This window comes from Equus przewalskii, chromosome 13, assembly GCF_037783145.1.
Source record: "Equus przewalskii isolate Varuska chromosome 13, EquPr2, whole genome shotgun sequence".
Lineage (NCBI taxonomy): Eukaryota > Metazoa > Chordata > Mammalia > Perissodactyla > Equidae > Equus > Equus przewalskii.
This window is the reverse complement of record NC_091843.1, coordinates 58,971,607-58,977,065: the sequence shown is the minus strand read 5'-3', so window position 1 is coordinate 58,977,065 and position 5,459 is coordinate 58,971,607. Positions and strand designations below refer to the sequence as shown.

Here is a 5,459-nt window from a genome sequence, read left to right as displayed (position 1 = left end):
CCCCTGAGGCTGCCCTGCTGTGGAGAGAAGCCTTGCAGTTGCTGGAAATTAAATGGGATGCAATGATGTTATGCTGTCATCCCAGGACCGCAATAGGAAGAGACACTTCTTTCCTCTGTATTTTACTGTGCTCGATTCCCAAAAATACAGCCCTCAGCATTTCTTTTGATCTTGTAGCGCCAGAAGCAGAAATCTTAATTTATAATTTGCCCTACATGGCAAATTTGCCACCTCTTTTTTTTTTTAATTAATGGTTGAATCTACTTTTCTTTTTAAGATGAAATCCAATGGACCTGTGATGCTGTGCTAGCTCTTATCCACGTGTAATGCTTGTAGGCATTAGGGGGTTTTGAGGAAAAAATAGTTCTTCTACATTTCTGAGCTAACCAAAGCTATTTTTAAATAATACAGGTAGCCACAGTCATTTGACCAGAAGGGAGGCTGGTCAGGGTTTTCATGGCACCACACTTTATTCGCTCCTCAAAAGTCTTGCACCCTGGGAAAGCAATTCCAACAAGTCTCTCAGCAGCCTGCCGAGCCCTGAGACCCAACCTTTCTGACATCTCTGTGTTCCCCTACACGGCTCATCCAGAGGTCACTCTCCACCTTGCTCTCTTCATTAACTGGAGTGACGGTCATCCCAGCCCCGGCTGGTAACTGCCTTGGTATTGTGCTTATGGTCTGTTATTTTTGTGATCCAGTTTCTCACCTTTAAGGACCTCTCTCCTTTCATTTCTCTTCATAAGCGTAGATCAAAGTTCTGAGTTTTGAATCCTTCATTTGTATTTAGCAAAGAAGGCATATTTATAAGTTATTGAGTATATACTTATATTTAATTTCTCCTTTTTCTATACAAATTACCAAGTTTAATACTATCTACCCCTAATTTGTTATAAGGCAATTTGTTTCTGAAATATTTTCCCAAATCACGTACACACATATCAAGGTATGCATATAGGCCATTTCCATTCTCTATCGCTGAACATCTTTTCCATGCTCTGAATGCTACCTATATTTGTAGGCACTCAGCCAACAAGAATTGAAACATGTGCTGGAAAAACCCTTACCTCTGAGTGTGTTGTCTTGTTTTGCTACAGCTGGCGTGTTCTGCATGGTGTCCTCTTCCCTCAGTCTTTATTTCTGCCAATTATTTTGGGTCCGGTCAAGAGTTTTTACTCTTAATGGCTAACAAAATGTTTGAAAGTGATACAGTTACACTTGCCCCAAAGAAAGCAAGGAAAATATCCTGCTGGATGCCGTATTTACACAAGTTTTAAGGCAGCTCATGTTACTCTCAAAGAAATAGATGTGAAAACATAGGGTGAAGCTCAGCAGACAATTCAGAGATTGGTAGAAATATAGTGACATTAGAATGGCATCATAAACATCTTTGTAGCCTGCGATAATCGACCTGCTATTGTTTGAAAAAAAGAAAACCAGGCCAGAAGCATGTCATAACTTCAAGTCATTTGAAGAGAATGGAAGAGGTATTATTGATATCAAATGTCAGGAATGCAGAGTCTTGACAGCTGTGCCGTCACAACCTTATGTGGCATCGTTAGTGGTCCTACTTCCCCAAACACAACCTCCTTGCCAAATAGGGTGTGTATATATCATACAATAGCATCTCTATGAAAGACTCATAACTATAAGAACTATTGCTATTTAATTTAACCTAATTCTAAAATAATTATTCAGCTAGCATGAGTTGATTATCCTTAAATTCATTTTCCATTTAAATTGTAGTCTCAAGATTATCATATATCTATAAAATAATAGTTGGCAATATCACCTTTGTCAAAACCAAGAGCCTACAATATTTAAGGCACTGGAGAGACAAAAAGGTAGGATATATTGCCTCAGCGCTCAAGGAGTTTACAATCTAGTTTGAGGGAAAGGAAAGTGCCAGTGAGTATGTGTTGAGAACAAAGGCTCCATGAGTTCTGAGGATAGAAAGAATGCCCAAATAGTCAGGGAAAGATGTACAGGGCAAGTGGAATTTGGGCTGGATGCTAGTAAGGGTTGGCCTTCCATAAGAGGAGAGAATGATGAAGGTCCCAATGCAGAGGTGTGGAGGAAGGGACACAAATGGAGTTTAGGAAGCAGGGTGAGGAGCGCAAATTAATTGAAGCACTTGTATAGGGCAGTAGTGAGGATGATTGCGTTAGTCAGGAATTGCTTGGTTGTGTACGATAGAAACCCAATTTGAACTAGTTTAATCAAAAAGGGGAAATCAGGATAGCAGAAGGTATTACACAATTCAAGAACAGAAATCTGGCACTGAACCTGGGAACAACTGGAACCAACGACTCGTTGTCTGTCTTCCTGCTCCTCTGGGCTTGTGCTTCATCCTCTCTTCAACCCTGAAGAGAAGCCAAAGTAAGAAACATGAGTGCTAACACTGCACCCAGTACCACATCTTATAGCCTCAGCAATTCAGAGTGAGAGGGGGAGAATGGGCTTTGTTCCCATTTCTAAAATCCTGAGGACATTACTGGCTAGAGTATAGGATCAGTAGATTAACATGGAGACTCCTTCAGGAAGCTGAGGGATTAATGCAAGGGATGCAGGGTAGTTAAGGAAGGGATGTGCTTCTAAGAAAAGTGTTTGAGAAGGAAAATAGTTATATTAAAAATATGTACATGTTACATGTAGAAGTAGTATCCATAAGCATAGAAATTCATACTAAAAATGCCACATTTTGTGTTTATTACCTTGGAATTACAAATGCCTAAAACCTCACATCAAAATGCCAACCTAAAATAGAATTGATTCATTCCTGTTACTCTTTCCCCAAAATAGTTAATTTCACCTGCAATTATTAGAATGAAATGCACTTACCTTAAGGACTGACTGCTGTTTGTGTTCTCTGCCAGCGTTTCACCAAATTCACATTCCATCCTCCTGCCTTTCTGTCTTTGTTTAACTAAGGCAGCAGCATATAGAACTCTTTTACAAATTAAGCTGCTCTTTCTTCTAGTTGGAGTGAAACCTTTTTATAACGATAATTGAGGAGAAATGAGCTAACCCTGAAAGTATAGATCAACTATGTTATATCAGGATTTTATGGTGCATATTATGTTTTGAAGGCTAAGATTGTACTAATTTCATATAATAAGCCGTATCATAAGAAATCATTACTGCCTTCATCTGAAAAGGTTGTGTAACAGCTTCTGACTTAAGTAGGAGCTCCAAATATTTCAATGCTGTGGTGAAAAAGTATAGTCGGAAGTGTGATAGAAAAATTGGTCTGTGTTTTATGGCATCCTTGATACTTTAAGAAATGTAGGTTCTACATCCAGTATTCCCTTTGGAACAATTTTGCCATTTGTTTCCTGGAACATTCCTCGTTGCTGCACCCTAGTGCCTTCAATCTAAGTCTGTCCTACCAGGTACCCCAAGGCCAGGTCTCAGCCTCCACAGAGCAGGAACTTCACTGTGTCCTAGCACCTAAAACAGTACCGGGACCATAGGAGGCACTCAGTAAATACTGAATAGATGAATGAATTACATAGAGTGTTTGTATTCACAAACACAGATTCATAAACACAGAGTAAAAACATCCCGCAAGTAAAAAGAGCAAGATTAAAATGGAGAGGTCAGTGAGGCAGAGACAAAACATCCTATAATTGCTTCCTTCCTTTAAGAATGTCACTTCATATGCATAAACAGTAAGTTATTCTTCACATACCAAAGCTGAATAGCTCCAGCTCCTTTCATTCCAATTTTGTTGGAGAGCTTGGAGATGAAGCTCAGTCTCTAAAGGACAGAGAAGTTTCTTGCCAAAAGTCAGCCAGATGTCTCGGGACACAACTCTGAAGTCCATTCTGATGTCCAATGTTTCTTTTGATAAATAGCATGATTGTGCTGCCTGGAAAAGTAATTCCTTCTATAAGAAGGTGCTGGCAACAGAGTCATTCTGGACCATAAAAACTGTAAAAGGAAATGATAAGAGTGTCAGCAAATTCAATCAGTAGGATGAGATCAGCTCTCATTGGGTTCCTTGGATAGCCAGACAGCACATAGCAAACTCTGTGAATTAAATCTATCCAAGCCCAAACATCCAGTTTCACGCAGCACACCACATGTCTTTCTGCTACACCCAAGACATTTTCCTAATTAGAGAAAAAGAAGAGCATATGGCGGGAGGGACAGGAAGAGCAGGCACCAGGATTTTGAGGTACCTATGGGGCACTCCAGGGGAGAAATGCATAGCAGATATAAAAGGCTAAAGATCAGTAATGGGCTAAATCATAGTGACATGCATTAAACACTTGCTAGGCTCTGTGCTAAGAGCTTCGCCTATGTGACCTCACTTAAACCTTGCAAGAATCCTCTGAGTACGCTCTACTTTAATCCCCATCACACAGATAAGGAAACAGAGGGTTAGAGAGATTAAATAACTTGTTCACAGCTAACAAATGGTAGAATTGAGATCTGAGGCAACGTCTTTCTGAATCCAGAGTCTGCACCCTTAATCCCCACATATACTGCCTTATAGCAGAGGGTTCTAGGCTGAATCTCCTCTTTCTCTGCCTCCCTCACAGCCAAGCCATTGTCTCTCTCCTTCACGTTCAGTTTAATTGGACCTCAACAAAAGCTGTCACTTCCTATCCCAACCACCCTACCTGTTCTTGTTGAGTGTACCGGTTAGGATGTTTTGGGATGCAACCAGCAGAATGCTCAACAGAAAGTAGCCTTAATAAAGGGTTTGGTTGTTGTGGTGGTGGTGTTGTTTTCACATAACAGGAAAGCCTGAAGCTGGGCAGGCTTAGTATTTATTTAGTAGTTCCATAATGTTATCAGAGATCCAGCCTCTTTCCATCTTTCTTCCCTGCCCTCTTCAAAGTGTTGCCTTTGATCCTCCAGCCTGTTGCCCCACGATCATAAGACAGTTGCCGTCCCTCACCCACTTGCACCCAAAGTGAGGAAGGAAGGGACAGGAACACTGCTTGGACATTTTTCCTTTTGTACGAGGCAAGAAATTAATCACATTTCCCTTCGTGTCTCATTGTGAGTGTGTTTTAGGGTCATCTCTAGCTGCAAAGGATGCTAGAGAAGCAAACATCTGGCATTTTTACAGTCTCAGATGTGGATGTCAGGTTAGGACTGACCAACATGAAAGAAGGGAAGGATTGTTGGGTAAACACTTAGAAGGCTCTGCCCCCTGTCTGCTAGTCCAGAGCACCCTTTCCAGCCCTTGCTAGACTGGCCTTTTCTTGCACATGACACTTTGCCAAATTTCCTACTACTTTAAACTCTCTTTCCAGGCCCGGCCTCCTGCCTATCTTGCCTCCTACCTCATTAGTCACTCCTTCTCAGTCTCCTCCCCCAGTACCTCTTCATCATGGGTGAAATAAGAACACTGGACTCATTCTGGATCACACAAGTGCCTCCAGGGACTAGGCCAAAAAAAAAAAAAATGGTGGGGGAATGAGTTATGGGGAGCACTGAGGACT

At 41.2% G+C, this 5,459-nt stretch overlaps 1 long non-coding RNA gene across 1 annotated transcript; it reads right to left on the bottom strand.

The window, feature by feature from the left end:
• Window positions 1–264: 264 nt before the first annotated feature.
• Window positions 265–3,933, bottom strand: LOC139075338 (uncharacterized). The gene is made up of 2 exons (XR_011525641.1): window positions 3,692–3,933; window positions 265–2,363 (listed from the first exon to the last, which is right to left on the bottom strand). It is a non-coding gene; the product is annotated as an uncharacterized lncRNA (long non-coding RNA).
• Between the last annotated feature and the right edge of the window lie 1,526 nt (window positions 3,934–5,459).